The sequence below is a fragment of the Hesperophylax consimilis genome, chromosome 2, assembly GCF_061612785.1.
Source record: "Hesperophylax consimilis isolate HC1 chromosome 2, BYU_Hcon_1.0, whole genome shotgun sequence".
NCBI classification, from domain to species: domain Eukaryota; kingdom Metazoa; phylum Arthropoda; class Insecta; order Trichoptera; family Limnephilidae; genus Hesperophylax; species Hesperophylax consimilis.
Window position 1 is genome coordinate 1,948,063 of NC_142837.1, and position 22,611 is coordinate 1,970,673.

Genomic DNA, 22,611 nt, shown 5'->3' on the forward strand with positions numbered 1-22,611 from the left:
GAAGATATTTTCAACGTTTTGAACTAAGATACAAAATTTGTCATTTATTTTTTTTTACACGAATTAGTTAATATGGGTAATTTAAATTTCTTAAAACTAGCGATTTCTACGCCCACGACCTGTCAGTTATTAAAAACTTTATCGTCCTAAAATGACAAACAAATTACACATAATTTTGAACAAATTATTTGTGACGGTAAACGGAATAGCTTTTCCAAAAGTTGTGTGATGTAAATTGTTTATGCAAGTTGCATCAATCAATAAATTACTTGCGATTCAATATATTCAAGTTACTTCAAAACCAACATCAAAATCTGCTGAAGCAAAAAACATTTCATATTTTTTCTCAATTAGTTTATGATTTTTAGACCATCTAAATTGAATTGACTTGGTTAAAGGTATCACATCACAATATTACTTTCCTCTCAGCAAACTAACTACGGAGAGGAAAAATACCTAACCAGTTTACTCCTCACTAAAGAGGAAAATCTCCTCCGAGAGGGCCCGATTTGAATTTGTTCTATAAATAGAGAACCGAATTTTATGCAGGGTCAGTTCAACAATTACCTCTTAAAGGGAATCCTCTCTACTGAAGAACCATCACCAAGTCTCCAAGAAATATTTTCAAGTGTTTTACTCAGTACTAAATTAAGTTTTTGCCAGTAATAAATTCTTTTCATCAGCTCAGATTTGGAAATAAATTCCTTTCTAAACTTGCCTTCAAACTTTACTCCAAGCTTTCACCACACTCGCTGAGACTGAAAAGTGTACCCAGCCTCCTATGCGTATACAGTCATTGTACGGACGGTTAATTGTCTCGTACAGACGGCAAAATTACTTTGCGATCTGCGCAGGTATTGTTTTTGAAAGAATTTCCGCCAGTCACATTAGACTAGTTTTTTTTTTAAATCGAGATATATTTTTCATCTAAATATATGAAAATCAGTATATCAAAAGCTCGCGTATTCGAAATTAAATTTCATGGAAATTTGGTAATTTTAATATTGTTTTTAAACTGTCGAAATTTCCCGACGTGGCATTTTATTAACATCAAAATGCTTTTAGCTTTGTCCTGAACACCATGATGGTCCAAAGGTAATTCGATCAATTGCAACGTATTTGTTCGGCCACAATTCTTGAATTAAATTGACTTCCGAAAGCTAATTTTTGAATTTGTCCACCCGGTTAAAGTTTTTTAACCAAAATATTTCAGAGGATTAATCCAATTACTTAAATTGACCTGTGTGCACATTTTGATTGCGAATTCAGTTTTTTTTTCACTTTGTTATTTTAATCGTGAATAACTTTCATCATATTCTTGTATCTTTTCTAGTACGTTTTCTTCCTGAGAAGAGGAGCGCCAACACCGTAGCAGGGAGTTCAAGTCCTCTGGAATCAGAGACTGCGGGTTTGAATATGTTAGTTATTTCACAAAAAATTAAAAAAACATTACATGTTATATTTTACTAGGCGTTGCCCGGGGTTATAAATGAAGATGGAAATAATTGAAAACGTAATTTTTGAAAGGTATTCACTTTACCATGTCATGTCTTAGTCCAATCCCTTTTTAATGTTATTTCAACCGTCGCGTCGTGCTACGGATGTAGGAATGTAGATGCCCCTGTGTTATGGCGGGCGAAGTTCACAGATTGAAGATTTTCATAATAATTATATAATGGTAAGTTAATTATACAATTCCAATTTAGTGCTTATTTTATGTAACAAATAATAAATGAATACTTAATTAAACATTGATAAGTATTATTTTGACCGGTCGGTGGACGAGTTGACATCGCGTTTGGATCCCACCCAGGCGTAGTGTGTTCAATTCCTCGGCTGGCTAAGTCCTCCATCACAATATAAGCAACATTTTCAGCTTACTGTGGTGGTAGTAGAAGATTTTCAAATATTGTCAGGTTATTAGTAACCCGGGAATGTTTGTCTTTCTTTTAAAAAAAAATAATTCAAACAATTAAAATTATATTTTATATGAATTACATCACGAGGAATGTGAAAGATCTGTAGAGGGAAATTAGGTGGTTAAAGTGTAGAATGTATGGATTTTTTTTAATTACTTAAAAAAGTGATTATGGTGGTAGGGGGGTGGGGGGAAATTTCCTTTGTAACTTTTCTTTGAAGAAGGAATACAATATAAAGGCACAAAATCATCATTTTATGGTGTTTTCGCAAAACTACCAGAAATAGTGTATCTCTGAAATAACAAAATAAATGTTGAAGATGAAAGATATCTCTTACACATTGGTGAGAATTCGTTCACTATGTAAGAATTTAAAAATCGAAATGGCGAATCGCAGAAGTCGTGTTGTCAATGGCAAAAAACACTAAGACCGCATAAAAACTTCGCTGATAGAAGAAGCAGCTGCCTGCGGATGTTCTTTTATATGACGCAATGCCAGTTCAAGTTTCTTAAAATGGAAAACAATTTCAACAGACTGCTTTTACAGTTTTGTTTATGTTTCTTATGCTTATGTTTTAATTATCAACATAAACATTTCCTTGTGCTCACCACTTTGTGATATTTTCATTGTTGGCGAAGACTTTGATATTCTTGTCGACAGCATCAATACCACTCCTAAGTGCTAACCACTCGCAAATCCAGGAGAGATGAAACTATTCGGCAAATATTTTGAATTATAAAAATTGAAATATAATGGCTGCGACACAGCAACGTTCCACCTCAAACAAGTTTAAACATAATTGTACGTTGTCGGCGTAGGCCAAGTTTACGTAGAGTTTTTCGAATTCAAATGGATGCAGTCTTGATTCTCTTAATTTAAACTCAAAGCCTGCAAAATGTCATAAAGAGTATTAAAATACTGCTTTAAGGGGTCGGAAACTGAAGATGAGATTTTTTTTAAATCTCATGTAGACAGAGACCTTCCTCTTGTTTTGAAGGTCAAGTGACCAAAATTTCATTACTTTCTGAATAAAACTGTAGATTTGTAAAAAGCATAGTTAAACCGCCACATCAGGACACAATGCGGAGATAAGTGAAACAACATATATGATAATAAGCAATATAAAACATAGTAGGTAAAGAGAAAGAGAAGAAATAAATAGTAATGAAGAATGTATAATAAAGCAATTAAGTACTTCTATTTACCATGACATCATGTTAGCTTGTAGCTACTAAAATGAATGCATGTTTTTTTTTAATTTTTTAATTTATAAAGGTGTCTATATCGTTACATTCTACGTCATTATACAATCCACACGTTCGAGATATTGGATTGAAATGACAATATTGTTAATTAATAATTCTGGATGTTAGACAACTATACATGAGAAAATTAATTTTAAACACCTCTCAACAACGCCACCTCTACCCATCTATTAACCACTCTCACGACACCCGCCACTCACGGAAAAATCCAATTGTACCTCTCACAACTAAAACATCTCTCGTTCAAAGAAAATTCTCATTCTTAGGTCCAAAACTATGCAGCTTTATGCCTGATGCTTGGAAAAAGGAAAACTCAGCTATTTTTCATAACTTGATCACTAATTGGTTTCATCAATTAGGTAGAAAGGAGAGTGAACTTTCACTACACAAAAACTGAAATCAAACACAAACCAAAAACAACATCAAAAACTCCAACAAAAAATAAACCATGTTAAATATACCTTTATGTTCTAATCTTTATCATTGTGTGTATATATGTACCTACCTAGTACTTTTAAATTAGAATGCTACCCAAGCAGCAGTTTATTTTATGTTTAATATTATATTTTATTTTATTTAATTTCTTCTCGTTGTTATTCATATTTATACAAAATATGTAAGTAGGCTTAGGCACCAGTTAAAAGTACATATACCTATTATTTCATTATTATTTTAATACTATATCAAACAACTTATCAAAATGTTAATACTCATCTTAATTTGACTGTCCTAAAACGGGAATCTTCCTAGTTGGGCAGTCAAAACATTTCTTAAAAAATGTATATTAATGTATAATCTTTTACTAAATAAAATTTGAAAAAAAAATACATATATTTTTATCTAGGGGTTTTAACCCATGCTACTACAACAAAACTCATACAATAAAAACATTTTTTTCTGTGAGAACTGCATAAGAGTCCCAACTGTTCTCAACCATCTGGAGCCGAAGAGATGGTGTTCTTTCGTTAGAGCGATACTGAAAGCTCATAACCCACTGGAACGTTACGAAAATATGTGTAGGTCGTACTTATTATTTAAAATTGTGAAATGACGTAATTTTCACAGAACCGATTTTTATTTGTGCACGACGGGATTTGAACCCGCGACCTCCGGATTCGTAGCCAAGGATCGTAACTACTTAACTATGGAGGCCGTCAGTTGAATTAAAAAACGTCTTATCTTTATATTTAAAGATTTTACCATCACAGACTTAATATAACTATGAATTAAATTCAAAGTTTATAGCAAAAGTGTTATTCCATATTATATTTGAAGGGTCTTATCATCCTCGAACTTCAGATTATTATTCCTGTCTTAAAAACATGCATGAATTTTCCAGTTCTTTTTTGGCGCCCTCATTTTCCCTCGGTTTGTTTTAAAGCGGGAAATGTAGGCTTTAGAGGAGATATTAAAAACCATTAATCAAACGAGCTTTCCGCATTGGTACCCTAAAAGCTATTTCTTGGCAGCCCAACTATAAAAACATCGCGCAGAAATGGATCGTAAGGGGAGGGGGCGACGAAGAAAAACAATCAAAGACAAAGCCCTTTTTTATTTGCATTAATGACCCAAGTAATTCAGCTTAAGTATTCTGAAAAGAGTGATCGCCACAACGGCGGTTTTATTCACGATTGATATACAAAACTCTAGCTAAACCTTAATTTTTTTCATTACAAAAATAATAATTGTCATCAGTCATCATTATGGTGCTACATTTGAGGGTGAAATTATCTTCCACTATAAGTTTTACGTTCTACCTCTGCTCTCGCAATCCCATCCTACGCAAATATTATTATTTCTATTCCGTTATTCCTGTATAAATTAGTGAACAATAAAACTCTCCATAAGCTAATTTGTTTACGGAATACACAAACAAATGTACAGTGACCCGACACTAATTAATATATTACTAAATGTATTTTTGTTAATCTTTCCTCTCTGCATACCCCTAAGGGGATACTAAGATATATTTTAATGTGTATTTAAGTAGATGTAGTCTATTTCCCTAAACAGTATACACTACATATTCTTATTTATATTGTATTTCGGCAATCGGCTATCTATATATATATTTTCTGTATACCTTTTCGGGATACTTAGATATATTATAATATATATGTAAGTGGATGTAACGTATTTTTCTAAACAGACAGCATATATAAGTATGTCGTATTTGGTAATTCGGCCGTCAATCCTCTCTTCATACTTCACCAATGAGGACATACAGCAGAAATAATCTTTTAGGGTATCAACTGTCCGAGGGGTCAAATAGTAGAGGGATCAACTCTCCGGGTGATCAGCTGTCGGGGGGCCAACTGTCGGGGGATCAAATAAACAATTTACAAATAATAAGAAATACAAAATGGTCGAGTTGGATATCCCTACGCTCAGTCAGCAAGCTCTATTGAACTAAAAAAAGTATTTTTATATGAACAATGCAAAAATATATATGATTTTTACATTCGCAACTGAATCCTGTGAACGAAATTTCCCAGTTTAAAAAAATATATTTTCACAATTCTGTCAATAGTGAGTACTTTAACTGTGAACATCCTTGAAGTATATTTGTAACACAAGCCGATGAAGATAACATGTGAGTTTTCAAGCATGTTTTCACTTTGGTAGAAACTCAAAAATCGATGCCCTGGGTAAACTAGTAAACGGGAAAAGGTTAATTTTTAAAACTCAAAATTAAATTTAAAAAAAACTCACTTACGTATGTGTATATATTTATATATTATATACAGAGATAGAAAAACAATGTATACTAATTAAAAAATCTGTTGTGATGGTTTTGTTTTGAGAATTTGCTATATGGTTACTAACTTGGTTTTCTGAAGGCCACAGCAGAAAAAAGGCCACAAATATATCAGGTGATCAACGGTTCTAAGTAAATATTGGCATGTCACAGGTGATCAACGGCTATACGCAAATATTGGCATGTATAATATGACTTGTTTGTTGATATGTATTAACTATTTATTCAATAAAAAAAATAAAAAATAAAAAATAAAGTAGATATATTACAATATATATGTTAGTAGATGTAACGTATTTCTCTAAACAGACAGCATATATAAGTATGTCGTATTTGGTTATTAAACTTATTTTGGTAAATAAACAAAATATAAATCCAGTGAATTTTGGTGTCACCGGAATAAGAAATTTTAAACAAGGAGTAGTAATCGTAGAATGCGAAAATATAACTGAAACAAAGAAGATGGAAGAGCAAATAATCTCAATGATGGGAGAAAAATATGTGGTGAATACACCTACACCTAAGCATCCTAAATTAAAAATTATTGGTTTAAAAGATAAATTCATTCCGGAAGAAATTGTATCGAAAATTAAAATGCAAAATGATTACCTCGAAACAATTGAATCAAAAATTGAAATAAAATTTATAAAAGAAGTCAAAACGAAACGAGGTGACGTTAACTACATCATTTTCGCGGAAGTTGACGGAAAAACATACCATAGAATGTTACAAAAAGGCAGAGTTAATATTGGATGGGATAGATGTCGAGTATTCGACAACATTTCACTTTTAAAGTGTTACAAGTGCAATGGCTACATGCACAAATCACAAGATTGCAGAAATGAAAAAGCACGCACTCGTTGTTCCGGAACACATGACAACGACAGTGAAAACTGTCAAAACGACATCCAATGCATTAACTGCAAGAAAATGAATGATCGACTAAAATTACAACTACCAACTGACCATTTTGATTGGAGTGATGAATGTTCTGTGCACGTGAGAAAAATTAAAGCGGAAAAAAAGGAAAATTGATTTTTTATGTCACTAAAGACCTGCTCTATGGTAAACAGTAACATAAAATTATTTTCGGACAGCCAATTAGATACCGAAGAGAGTTTTTACTTTAGTATACAAAGTTCGCCTGCTCACCATGAAGAGTTATCCGCCAGAGCCGGAAAAACCATCAATATAATGCATCAAAACGTACAATGCATTCGAAATAAAATCTTAGAATTAGAAAATATTTTGTGTGAAAAATATATCGACGTTTTTTGTGCTAGCGAATACTGGTTACAAAAGGATGAAGCGACATCTATGAATTTTAAAGGTTATAAATTAGGTTCAATTTTTTGTCGAGAGAGTCATATTTATGGTTGCATTTACCTAAACGAAAAAATTGCTTTTACAGAACTAGAAAGTGTTAAACAAATAACGAAAGAATTTGTATTTGAATGTGTTGGTATGTACAGTTTACTATAGTGACTCTGATAATAATATATTTTTTGAACAACTTCAACTTTTACTAAACAAAATTTGCAAAAATAACAAAAAACAAATAATACTGTGCAGAGACTTTAATATTCACACAAGCTACAAAAACAAAAATGCTGATTCACTCAAAAGCACATTAAAATCTCACAATATACGTTTGATTATTGACAAACCTACCTACCTAATAGACAAAATATAATTGATCATATAGGTACAAATATATCAAAAAAACTCTTACACATGGGAAGTCACAGAATTAGCTGTATAAGATCACAGTTAATGATCTATAAGTTGTGATCTATGCCTTATATTAATTAATTAATATAAGGCACAGTTAATGCTCATATAAACAGATCATAATATAAAACAAACATGGTAAACAAAAAAACAATTACTTAACAAAGAAAATACTGAAATGTTCAACAATTACTTATAATGTGTATATTGGGAAACACTGAAATCATTTGAATATATTGATGAAAATTGAATATTTCATTAATGAAATAAATAATGAGATGAAAATTTGTTGCCCCTTCAAACAATTTAAACATCCCCAAAAACGCAAAATAAATTGGATAATATCGGGTATTAAAATATCTATTAAATAAAAAATGCAACTGTACATAAAACAAAAACAAACAAATGACATGTCAATCATAAACCACTACAAACAAGACAAAAAATTCTTAGTAAAGTAAAACATATAGCTAAACGAAATTACAATAGTCAACGTATTTAGAAAACGCAAAATAAAACCAAAGTATCATGGAACATAATAAAAGAAAACTTAAACAATTCAAAATCTAAAATTACACCAAATATCTGTCTTAAAATAAATGATAACATGGTATCAGAACCAGAAAACATTGCAAATGAATTAAACACTTTCTTTGCACCACCGCCACCACCACAAAATACATCACAACGTCCAAAATCTGCTAAAACAGTCACAAATAAACATTCTCGATCATTTTTATAACACCTGTAAGCAAAGAGGAAATTGTCAGAATTATCGAAAAATTGAAAAATAAAAGCAGTGTCGGCACTGACAAAATCCCTATAAAAAATAAAAAAACCACGTGCAGAAGCTTTAAGTTACCCATTAGAAATACTAATCAATAAATCATTTGAATCTGGAACTTTCCCAAAACACTTAAAACAATCCGTTATTGTGCCGCTGTATAAAAAGGGCCCTAAACAAGAAATTTCAAACTATAGGCCAATATCCTTATTACAATTATTTTCTAAAATATTTGAACTCATGTACAATCGCATTCATAACTTCCTCGAAAAGTTCGAGATAATTTGTCCACAACAATTTGGATTTCGTAAAGGTCGTTCAACAACACAGGCAGTCTTTAACTTCATTAACAAAATTCTGGATAGTATAAATGTTACCAAAAAAACCGTAGGCATTTTTCTCAACCTCTCAAAAGCATTTGATAATGTTGACCATAAGCTTCTTCTAATTAAACTTAAACACATTGGTATAAGGGGCTTAGCCTTAAAATGGTTTGAATTGTACCTCAACAATCGTAAGCAGACAATTCAAATTTAAAATATTGACGAAAAAATGATGCAACATATGGTAGAATCATAATGGAGAACCATAAACAATGGCGTGCCACAAGGAATCATTATTGGACCTCTCCTCTTCCTTGTGTACATAAACGAACTTCTAATAATTGCTGGCACAGAATGTTCAATGTTTGCTGATGACACTGCTCTGTAATTTGAATGTACTGGAGATGTTGACGAGTTCAATAAATATGTTAACGAGACTTGTCAATCAATAGCAAACTGGCTGTTATCACAAAATCTGTCGTTTAACACAAACAAAATTGAACTTCTAAAATTTTGTCCAGTACAAGCTATACCTATAAATCATATTGAACCTTCCCAAACTTGTTCACTGGTGGGAATACAACTAGATGCAAATATAAACTGGAAAGAACATGTATCTAAAGTTGTTGCACAAATCAGTAGCTTTTCTTTTGTTCTAGGCACCCTTAAAAATATCTTAAACATCGAGTCAGTAATCACCGCATACTATGGATACGTATACTCAATGATAAAATACGGAATAGTTTTTTGGGGAAACTCAGTAAACGCCAAAGATGTTTTTATCATACAAAAGAGGTGCCCACGAAAAATTAAAAACTCTGATCACCGGGATTCATGCAGACCAATTTAAAAAAATCTTAAATTTCTGACAGTGACGGACAAATGGAGTTATGCCTGTTAGTACGATCATCTCCAGAAAAGTTCCCACAAAAAAACTCAACACATAAACACGCTACAAGGTTCACAGAAAACTTATTAATCCCAAAAGCAAACAAAACTATATTTCAAAAAGGACCACACTACATGGCCATTAAATTTTATAACAACCTTCCACGTAGCATCAAAGGAATAACTTAAATTTAAATTAACACTAAAAACATTTATTTTAAACAAATGTCACTACACCTTAAATTAATACCTTACATAAATTAAATACCTATGTTTTTTCATTTTTTATTAACAAGCATTTGTTAACATGTAATTGTTAGGTTATGTAATATAATGTGCATTTGTTGGGTTAGCTGGAAGAAATAGGGTGTTACCTATAAGCTATAACCTTTGTTCTCTTTTTTTGAATTTTGAATTTTGTCTCAGGTGATCAACGGCTCTATGCAAATATTGGCATGTCTCAGGTGACCAACGGCTTGTTTGCTAACCAATGTTTCGATAGCTCTTGAAAAACTTTAGCGTCTTTGTCGGGTGCAAATTGTTCGATATACGGGAACGGGGTAGGAATTTGAGGATGCCACCAGAATTAAGGGAAAGTCCTACCTTGTACTGGTATCTCCTTACAGCCTCCGTGGTAGCACCAAACTCACACAGTATTTATCTAGTTCCGTCACTATTATCATGTTAATATTAATAACAATAACTTTTACGGAAAAATGCGAAGGCACGAACTTTAACTTTTTAACGTTTAGCAGATCGGGGGAAATAAAGTCATGTCATGTTATTATGCACTGAACAACTAAATGAGCAAAACCTCAAATTGGAATATTCAATTATTTAATACAATATAAAATAATATATTTTTATTAATTTAAATAATAATGTGAATACCGCACAAAAACCCAATTGCTCACTATTATCCGGAGCAAGTAGAACTATGGAATCCCCATTTGGGGTTTTCTGCGAGGCTGATGGGAGTAGGGAGGGGAAGGAGATAGGAGAAAGAATGGCGAAGAAGTACCCGGTTATTTGGATCTGATCATCAAAGACGGCTAAAGCCATTGCAAAAGCCTTAAGGGAGAAAAACCTTTAAAGGTTGTGCCCATTGATGCAATATTTAATCATTTAAGAAGTAGATAATACTTAAAAATCTAAAAAAAATATGAAAAAGTACAAGACACAGAAAATAAAAAAGTAACTCACTTTATGTCATTTGATCTGGGGTTCGATTCCCAGTAGCGACTTTTATTATTCCACCGCTCGGTCATTGAGACATATTCAATTTATGTCATTAGATCTGGGGTTCGATTCTCAGTTGCGACTTTTAATATTTCATTGCACGGTCATTCAGACACATTCACTTTCTGTCATTTGCTATGGGGTTTGATTCCCATTATTTTTCTTTTCTGTCTTGTGCTGTTTCACGTTCGGCTTAGATTTATTTGTATTCTCTTCTCTTTCAATGAGTAATATTTTAATTATGAAATAATTTACCTAAACCAAAAAAGCACGATCTACGTTAAAGTAAAACTTGGCGGTCATCCATCTTGAGATACAGAGTTCGCGGTCTGGAACTTAAACTTACGAATTTCTCATACAAAATTATCGGTGCAATAAGCCATTTTCCTTTGCCAAAATGCAAACTTTCCACATTACGACTTTTAAATTAGCTCTTTTAGTAATACCAGTCTATTTAAAAATAACAAACTTTTCAAAAACGTTCCAAGAAATGTTAATGTAAAGAACTTTTTTGAAGTAAATTTTACTGTTGTTAATTTTGACAGTTAAACAGTTGGATAGCATTACTGTAGTATCGAAAGTTTTAGTATGAAAACGTCGTTTGTTTGTCACTGGGCATAAATATTGTTTTTCTGCTTAGATTAATTTTGGAAGACCTCAAAAACAACACGACGACACACGAAACCTTTTGCTTTGATTCTTTGGTCAAGCAGAGTGAATTTCAAAGCTCTTATTAGACGTGAGATGACGTAAGCGCTTGTTATGAAATGAACTTTCTTACAATGAAAACATTCAACCCCGCAATATTTTTTTAAAATCAAGTACTTTGTATATTTAAATATTTTCACATGATGACCCCCTGGGGGCGTTGACCATTATCGGGGGAGGCGAGGCAAGGCCCCAGTCCCCAGCTCCGATGGAAGGCAGAGACTTTCTTGTTTTCTAGCTTTCGCGAGGATAGGTTGTTTCGCTTCTCCGCTTAGAATTTGAGATTTGCTTTGCAAAACAGTGTTTTGAAAGTGTTTGCTAACAAAAATTAAGTACTAGTATATTTCAAATCATTTTTTCACCTTGGACGTCTACAAAATCCTCGCCCTGTAGTATCGTTCCATGGTTTATTCTGTCTTTTTTTTTATTTTATTCTTTATTTCTGTCTCTGCTCTTTTTACATAAATTAAACACCATTTTAGATTCTTTTAACCGTCCACAAAGAGATTTAAGTTTTTCCTACGCGTAGATTCAAGTGTTGTCATATAGGTTTTCTTGAAAGCATGTTGTAGCACCATAATTAGATTGTTTTATTTCCATGAAACCCCTTTGTTCTGTCCACATATAGGAGGCGGCTGTCCTCTCTTCATACAAACGAACTAAAGACACGAAACCAGCTTGAACTGGCCCGGTAATTTTGAACATTGTATGTTTCATTTCCTTACGCGGTTCGATTGCGTGAAAACCCATTATTATCTAACACGCTCTAACGGATATATTCTATTTTCAGAATATTTATGTACATGATGACACCACCCTTGGGCCACGAGATAAATTTCAATATTTGGCAACAACTAAAGCGTTTCATCGGTCACACTGGTGGGGGCCTTAATATGGAACTTTTTTAATAATATTTTAAGGTTAAAACACATTATTTATAAATACAATTCCCTAATTTCTTAGAAAAACATGGTCATAATATTGCTATATATCACTATGACTACAGTTAGAATAACCATATAACCATGTTCGAAAAAAAATGTTTTGACATAAAATAGGTAGATACAATTTTGTTACAAGTTTCAGATACTCTATTTGGTTGTTGATAATAGATTAATTGCCATTGTACAGATTGAATGTTGATATGTTAAGTCTGTTACACGGGTAAGCTACTCGGATGAGCAGAATAATTGATCCCATGCGCACCATCGCAGCAGTATGAAAATGTTGCTCGTAAATGTACTTGAGATCCATTTGGGGGCTTTTTCTGTGAACACCGCTCTAGTCCCAACTGATCAGAAGCCAGTGGGACTATAGCATCCCCGTTCGGGGTAAATGTGTTGTGATGTTGCAGGAAAGGTGGAAGGGAAGGAGATGAGAATGATAAAGATTGGGAAATACCAGAAAGCCCAGTTGTTTGAAGGAATATTTTCGTAAGCCACATTTACTCTAGCGATTTACTGGCCTCCTGTGTTTCCTCCATCTAACAACATTCACCCATTAGACAAATGTTCACCAATTCAAATCCCTCCATCACACAAATGTTCACTGATTCCTTTCCTAAAAATATCCCTCCACACAGCATCGCCGAAGATAATATAGACCCTTTAAAAAAAAAAAAATTTTTCAGTTTTGTCACAGATAACTCTCATGCATATCCAGTTAACAAAAGAGATCTTTAAACAGCTAGACGTTCCAGGTATACAAAAAAATATTCCAAAAATATGCTGGTCCATCAACTGATGAAGGTCTATTCACCTCTACTGACATGAAGCGTACCAGACTCGTCTCAATTAGTTTCATAAATTATGTGTTAAGACGTTCACATCATGCAGTGGCGTACCGGCACGGACACGGACCGGACCCGACAATAGTTTTGTCTGTACCTTCGCATATATGCGCCTGCGCAGTTAAATACTAAATAACGCTCCATCTACAGTTGATCGCGACACCACGTGGGCAAATGCGAGTGCGATTTAAAACGCATGAAATAGAATTCGCATAGAATTGAAATGGAAGAAATTTAAATCGGGTTCGCATGGCTTTGCCACATAATCTTTTGCCCTAGCTGTTGATGCTACGCCATTGTGCTCATTGAAGCTATTATGTCGTTTTTACCTATCACGGTGCCGGTTTATTGTTCCCTCTAAACGAAAAGGTTTTATCTGCCATACAGATGTTGAAGTTCAAAGTTTGAAAGAAGAATAAAATATTAACACTTGAAATTTGACTATTTTAAATTTTATGAAACTTTCCGTAAAGTCAATTTCGGCAAAAATGTCAGATAGAACCTTGTAGTTGCAAGGAAACGATAGTAAATTATCGCGTCTGTGCCGTGTCAGACACGGCTCAATTAGTATCACACATTATAAAATACGCTCACATTTCCGTACAGGCGCGGGCCGGCACCGGCCAGCGCCGGCGGACAAACTAGAATATTTTGTATGTTTGTTGTATTTTAAATCGATTTTACTATGCAAGATGATAAAATATTTTAACTATTACATAATTAATGGAACTTATTATCTTTGTTTAATATGTTTAATATAAATTAATATGTTTAAAGTACTTTAAAGATCTAGTGGAAAATCTAGCTATTAGCTAGATTTTCTAGCTATTAGCTAATCTAGCTCTAGTGGGAAATTTAGCACTAACGAAGCTTTTCCTACAAAAATAAAGTTGGTTGTTTACAGGTGGAAAAAAAATAATAATAAGCAACAATTGTTGATTGAAGTACTAGTACATATTGAATTATTTGGCGGGTTGGAAATAAGCCGACGTGGCTTAGTGGTTCAGAGCGTCTGACTGAACATCAGAAGGCGCGGGTTCAAATCCCGTTGGCGGCATTTTTACTCGGGATATATATGGGATATATATAATTTGTATTGATATTATAGGCGACTAATTATTGATTATAATAATTGACTTTAAATATAATCGATTATCACAATACAAGTATATTCTTTGCATGGTGGAAAAAAATTCTCCATGATTTTTTTTCGTTTTTAATTAATCGGATGTACAGCAAATCGTCATATTTTCTGACTCTCTTCCTAGCCACCTAGTTTTGCTTCAAGCTAAATTGCCACTACATCTATTCTTCCACAGAGTACTTTATAATAGAACAATCCTGAAACATCTTGCCCGGGAGCTCAGAATAATGGTAAATGATTTTCGATTTTAAAAATTTTCCTTGACTCACCTGCAGATTACCGCAAAATTACCTTTCGGTTTTCTTTGTTTCGTGTTGCCATGGCTACAGTTTCTTGTTATGACGTTAAGGTCCTGGACAGAGCCATTCGGAATAATGTAAAGCCGCGGGGTACAGATGAGGGGGAAAATGTTTTAAAAATGGCTTTACTCATATAAAATACATGATAAATATTATATTTATTGAAAAAGTTAATTTTATGATACTCTGTATACAAATAATTTCAAAAACGTGTCGTACAAGATGACTGCCAGGCATTTTCCTCTCACCCTACATTTGTCTCCAATGTCGTTCATACTAAATCGCATCAAGTCCAGGGCTTTTAGGTTCATGGTGAAGTGTCTGTGCTGTACCGGTAGATGTGAATACTCGCGTCTGTGCCGTGTCTATCCCAGTAGATATGAATGGACCTTCAAAAGACAAAAAGTAAAATAAGTCACATAATCATTAAACCAGAGCAAAGCAAATATACAAGTTAATACTACCTTTAGACAAAAAGTATTAACTGGTATGTTTTTATTTCAAATACCTTCATGAAATATCAAAGTTATTCATTTTCTGACATTTCCCCGTCGTTGCTTGGCCTTATGAATGATTTGGAGTAAAGTTTTGATATTTTGAATTCTAGTGTAAATATTATTTTAAAAAATTGTAAGAGTTTGCTTTTCAAAGTAGGTATTTGATTCACTTGATCGTGCCATCTCATTCTCGAGCGTTCCCGACTTCTTCAACTATTCACTTCCATGTAATACATAATTTTGATAACCTTTTATTTGTTAATCACATACTCCTCATTTTACCATACAAAAGTACTTGTTTTACTTGATCGCGCCATGTCGTCCTCGGACGGCATAAACTGCTCTGTCTTTCTCTTTAATTCATTCATCACATACGCCTAAGTCATCTCACATACGTATTTTATTCACTTGAGATTGCCCTTTTATTAAATAATATTAAAATAAATAGAATGCTAATAATAAATAAAATAAAAAATGTTTTAACAAAGACTTCAATTAATTTTGTTGCGGAAATTTGACGATTCGTGTAGCTTCTACGTAGCACTTCCCTACTTTTATTATTAGGTACCCGAAAGATAAGACTTGAGTAGTCTCAAAAAGTAACCTTGCATAATATGCAAATTACTCTTTACGGTCTGTTATCTAGTTATAAAAACAATTTTAAAACAATCTGCGTCTGACTATGATTTGTACACCCTACTACCTTCTTTAAAATCAAAATTCTTCCCTGCGGCGCAGAGTGCAAATCCTTAAGGTATATTTACAATGTGAGGTGAATATTAATTCCAGAGGCCTCTTTGTGTTTGAGAAATGCTGATAACAGCCAAAAACACGTCGCGTTTTATTAATACAGAAGATAAAGTACGGGATAGCGTGTACCAGAAGTCATAAATCATTTTTAAATCAGACGAACTTTTGTAAATACTTTTTTTCATTCTACACGATATGCATAACAAACTTTATTTAAAAATTCTAAGAGGAAGACGTGCCACAAAAAACACCACTTGAGCTTTTACCGTTGACCAATAGTTATCTAAATGTTGAAGAAATTTGTACGACGGAAGGAAATAATAGAGCGGAAAATAAAATAAAAAACTTTCAATTTAAAAAATGTTTAAATAATCTTTCATTCACCGGCAATATTTTACTGGCAATGAAAACACACAGCTTTTAAATTTTGACATCTACCTTTTTCTGAACAGGTTATCTCTGGAATCCACCATAACGATTTGAAGGAAATCGGTTGACTCCAATTAACATATAAACCCATTTGACTCCTAGCTACCGACTGAAATTGATTGAATGAAATTGATTTCCTGTTGAACAAAGTACTTCGGCATATGAGCATTTTTTATCGAATTTAACAGATACAGGGAAAAATTGTGTCCACTTGTGGCACACAACCACGCCCACAACAGGGGCTTATTATATTTTCAGTAGAAGTACCTACTTAATTGCTGCTTTCCGTCAATATCTTTTTTTTGATGAATTCTTAGTAAGTTGTGACTTAAACATAATTTGTCTTCATATATGAAATAAAATGTGTAGTGCATTAGTAGTTTTACTGGCAGTTTAAAAAAGAAAATTGTAATTATTTAAATACTTTATCGACAAATCTAGTATGTTGTCTACTGGTTGTCGACAGATTTTAAAGCTCGAGATATATCTCTCCTGTCGGGAATACACAGAGTGGAGACAATTCCAATCTAACACAATTTACATCATTCGATACAGATACCAAGAAGAAATAGAATAAATAAAAATGTATTTTCTTGTTTCTATCTAAAAACATACGAACAGTTAATTAATGTTTTTATTGTTTTGATATAATTGTTTTCGTAAAAATGTTTTTAAGGTCTAGAATTCAGTTGTAAGTAATCAGTGGCGGCTCGTGACCTTTGGGTGTACTATAGTGCTTATATTTAAAAAATGTCATTATTGATGTTGTCGTAGCTGAAAACGATTTTTTTTCTAAAATTTGTTTCATGTTTGAATATTTTCGAAAATATTCATACATGAAACAAATTTTAGAAAAAAAAATCGTTTTCAGCTACAACAACATCAATAATGCAATTTTCTTGTAATATTAGTACTCTAGTACACCCAAAAATTATGAACCGCCACTGACAGTAATACAAGTAATTATATTTGTCCGTGATGTGAATATTCGGGTTCATCGTAAAGTGAAAATTCGGTTTTTTGAAAAAATGAAATTTCACGAGAATCTCTATGCAAAAAATCGAATTTTCTAAAAAAAAAACGTTTTCGACTAAACAACATCAATAATGTCGAATTTTTTATACTTAGCACCCTGATAACACTCAAAAGTCACAAGCCACCACTGAATTATTAGTAACTCGACATAATTTTTTTTTTTTTTTTTGTACAATATTTTTTACATTTCAAATTTTTCCAGTAATGTTAGCCTTGCTGGGTGCCTTGCCCGTGCTGAGGCCTGTTCAATTCAACAAACCTTTAAAACATATAAACTTTACCTACGTAACCGATTTAACTTTTTTAATGCTAAAAAAACAACATATGTATTATTTTCACTACAAAAAATACCTAAACACGAAGTAAATATCATAATCCATGATGAAAATTGTGACAATATCAACTGTGAACTACTTAATCCTATGTGTACTGTAATCAACTCTTCTTCTGAAATCAAATATCTTGGTGTGATCATCGATGAAAATCTGAAATGGAAAAGCCATATTAGGGAGTTAGTAAAGAGAATAAGGAAATGTATATATATATTTGTTAGGTTAAGAAATATTTTAAATGTGAAAATACTAAAAAATGTATATTATGCTCTTGTCCACTCCCTGCTTATTTACGGAATCATAGGTTGGGGAGGATCTTATAAAAACAACCTAAACTCAGTAAAAGTCTCGCAAAAAATTATTATAAAAGTAATACTTAAAAAAAACTCTACTTTCCCAACAAAATTGCTTTTTAAATTGTTTCCAGTACCAAATATTGATGATATATTTAAGCAAACTTCCATTATAAAAATGTGTAAAGAAAAAAATAACACAGAATATCAAGAATTTTATAAACTCATGAGAAATGGAAATCAATTTATTACGCCAATCTTTAAAACAACTCAAATGCAAAACCATTATATTTACCAAGCCATAAAAAACTACAATAATCTCCCTTCCGAATTGCGCTGTATTACGAACCAACAAGAACAAATAAATAAAATCAAACTTTTTTTCCAAAAAAACTTATATTAAACAAAAATAAAAAAAATATATATATATTATTTTTTTTTTTAACTTCCGATTTAGTTGTCCGGGTTAAATCTTCCCCAAAGGAAAAACTTAACCCTTCCACTCACTTTTCCACAAATGATCATCTTGTCAATCAACATTATGTAAGTGCATTATATAAGCAAAATAAATACAAAACAATACAAGAACAACACGTCAAATCACCAGAGATCAAATGGGAAAATAATTCACCGTCTCCAGATATTTTCATATCAGAGGGTTCGGCTCGGTAGAACTTCTAACAGGGCCTATAAATCCTACTGATCCCTCAACATAAATATTTAAAAAATCTTTTGTTATCCTACATGTATTCAAAATGACCGACTTTTGCATCTTTATATATAATTTTTTTGATAGATCTAATACGCCTAAATTTTTAATTAGAGAGCTAGGTATAATGCCAGTAGCCGAAATAACGAATGGTAATATTTTTATAGTCTGAGAATGCCAAATTCTTTTTATTTCATTTCCTAAATCTGTGTATTTTCTTATTTTTTCACTAACAGATTTTTGAATATTACAGGAATTTGGAATAGCGACATCAATGATATAAGTTATTTTTTTTAATTTTGTCATGTAAAACTATATCGGGTCTATTATGACTAATCGCTCGGTCTGTTAGTATAGTTTTATCATAATATATTTTATAAAATTCGTTTTCTAAAAATGAATTTGGTTCGTATTCATAATATGGTACTACATTACGGCAGTCAATCAAGTTAAGTTTAATTACCAAATTTTGGTGAATTATTTTTAAAACTTGATTGTGCCTAAATGTATACTCGGACGGTGCTAATATAGAACATCCCGATATAATATGTTCTATAGTTTCCGGAAAAGCCAAACATTTTCTACACAAATCATCAATTTGATTTGTATCTTTGATTATATGCTTTCTATAATTTTTAGTATTAATGACTCTATCCTGAATTGCAAGCATAAATCCTTCTATTTCTGCGCTCAACTCTCCAATACTCAACCATTTGTTTGACGAAATTTTGTCAACATACGTTTGGTTGAGATAATTGAAGTGTTTTGCGTGTAAAATTTTATTTGACCAGGAATCTAATAATTCCTGGTTGGGATTTATAAAAATGTTGGCATTCTCATCGTATAAATTTAAAGGTGTAATATTTCTATCTGCCTTGCAAATTATTTTGTGCATTTCTGAGCTATGAGCTTTCCTATGGAAAAAAGTTCTTAGCATTTCTACCTGATTATGTTTCAAAGAAGTTATTTTGACTATACCTCTACCTCCTAAATTTCTAGGTAAATTAACTCGTTCTATAGCTGAATTTGGATGATGGCAATTAAACTTTGTTAGCGTAGTTCTAATTAATCTTTCTAAGTTATCTAAATCTGTATTAGACCATTTAATTATGCCAAATGAGTACGTTAATAGAGGTATTGCCCAAGTATTTATTGCTTTTACTAAATTTTTAGCAGATAGATTGCATTTTAAAATTTTCCTGATCCTAGTTTGAAATTTAATCCTAATATCATTTTTAATACTACTATGGTCTAATGTCTAATCTATTTGATTGTGGGTATCCTAAATACTTATAAACCTCATCCCTTTTCATACTAGTAATTTGGAAATTTCTAAATATACTCTCGTCCCATATATATAATATAATATATTATAATATATTATTATTATAATATATATTATTATATTATTATTATTATATCTCATTATGAATTATGAATCTAAGTAAGAATCGTGGCTCCCTTATCAGGCACAAGAGCTCCTCTTTTCTGATAAGGTATACATGACCATATATGAACCTTAATATTATATTTTGCAAAATATGTATGTATTAATGTAACCCATATGATGTATATTAAAATAATAAAAAAAAATAAAAAAAATTTTCATCACTTTTCATGATTTTATATCGCTTTTTAAAGTTTGATTGAATTGTCATTTTGATAAGTTACCCTGTCACCATTCCTGCGTAATGAACTCAAATTTGCTTTGAAATTTTCAAAATTGGAACTGATTGTGTGAAGACAAGACATAAAGTAGGTATCTACTGAAAATCTGAAATTTATTTTGTTCTTATTATTTATTTCATAATTCGGTATTTGTGTTACTTTCATTTAAATTTTTGGCATATGTCAAGGTAATAACGGTTTTCATTCAAAATGTTAAATAACTGAAATATGTATGATTTGTCAACAAAAAGTAATAATTGCACTATAAATAATATTGGCAGAATTTGTTTTTGAATGGAAATGTGATCCCGTGTCAAATATGTATATTAAAAATAATTTATGCTTAAAAATCCTACAATGTATGTATTATCCCGTGTTTTAAAAGGAAATTTGATCCTGAGTTAAATGTTTTGTAAGTAATTTGTGCTACACAAATCGTACAATTATAATTTCTGATTTATTGACGGGTCTACCCAAATTTTAAATGTTGTGCAACAGCTGATTAAATCGGTACAAAATTAAAGTTTGCTCTGCTGTTGAGCTTGGTACCTTGTGAGGCCGCCTCTAATCCGGATCCCCTAGAATTAAAGTTTGCTCTGCTGTTGAGCTTGGTACCTTGTGAGGCCACCTCTAATCCGGATCCCCTAGAATTAAAGTTTGCTCTGCTGTTGAGCTTGGTACCTTGTGAGGCCACCTCTAATCCGGATCCCCTAGAATTAAAGTTTGCTCTGCTGTTGAGCTTGGTACCTTGTGAGGCCACCTCTAATCCGGATCCCCTAGAATTAAAGTTTGCTCTGCTGTTGAGCTTGGTACCTTGTGAGGCCACCTCTAATCCGGATCCCCTAGAATTAAAGTTTGCTCTGCTGTTGAGCTTGGTACCTTGTGAGGCCACCTCTAATCCGGATCCCCTAGAATTAAAGTTTGCTCTGCTTTTGAGCTTGGTACCTTGTGAGGCCACCTCTAATCCGGATCCCCTAGAATTAAAGTTTGCTCTGCTGTTGAGCTTGGTACCTTGTGAGGCCACCTCTAATCCGGATCCCCTAGAATTAAAGTTTGCTCTGCTGTTGAGCTTGGTACCTTGTGAGGCCACCTCTAATCCGGATCCCCTAGAATTAAAGTTTGCTCTGCTGTTGAGCTTGGTACCTTGTGAGGCCACCTCTAATCCGGATCCCCTAGAATTAAAGTTTGCTCTGCTGTTGAGCTTGGTACCTTGTGAGGCCACCTCTAATCCGGATCCCCTAGAATTAAAGTTTGCTCTGCTGTTGAGCTTGGTACCTTGTGAGGCCACCTCTAATCCGGATCCCCTAGAACCTTGATAAAGATTTGAAAATGTTCAATCGGTTTGATAAATGATTTAGCTACTTCTACGAATGGATTGCAATCTTTACTATAATAAATGCTATGTATACATATTGTGGTCTCGAGATGTTGAGGCGGCAGCCGACTGGTTGCCTCTGACACAGCACATTCTGCACATAATATTTATATAGGTATTCCTAAAAATATATATTTCATTGTAATAAACTCCTAAAAACCTGCCTGTTGAATAATTTCCCTGCTAATAGGGTCCTTCTTTCCTGTTTCTCAATACAAAAGTCGTCCCCAATCTCTAAGTTGCAAAATAATGTTTACAAAAACCTATTCAAAATTACCTAGAAACTAATAACATTAAAAATTATAGCTTCACATAATACATACAATTCTTGTCGTTTGGAAATGAAATGCAAATTGCATCGAATATTTAGTAGATTCTATAAAAGCTTTTCTATTTAGAAATTAAGTAATTTAATTTATATTTTCTTCAATGGACTATAAAGACTAAATGGAGTAGTTAATATATACATTAAGAGAATATTGCATGAGTATAAAGATTAAAGAACAAACCAGTAAATGCGTCATCACGATCCTTTGAAAAGATTAAAAGTTTCCAACTCATTGTGAATCGCAAAGAAAAGATATAAAATGAAAGACTTAAAATTTCGAAAAAAATTCCACCTCACAACCCTCGAAGTATTAACAAGTTGAAATATGTCTGTAACTGAAGTTTTTCG

General features: G+C 32.5%; 1 non-coding gene across 1 annotated transcript; it reads left to right on the forward strand.

The window, feature by feature from the left end:
* The first annotated feature begins 14,388 nt into the window (after positions 1 to 14,388).
* Positions 14,389 to 14,461, forward strand: TRNAF-GAA (transfer RNA phenylalanine (anticodon GAA)). The gene has a single exon. It is a non-coding gene; the product is annotated as a tRNA-Phe (tRNA).
* The last annotated feature ends 8,150 nt before the right edge of the window (positions 14,462 to 22,611 follow it).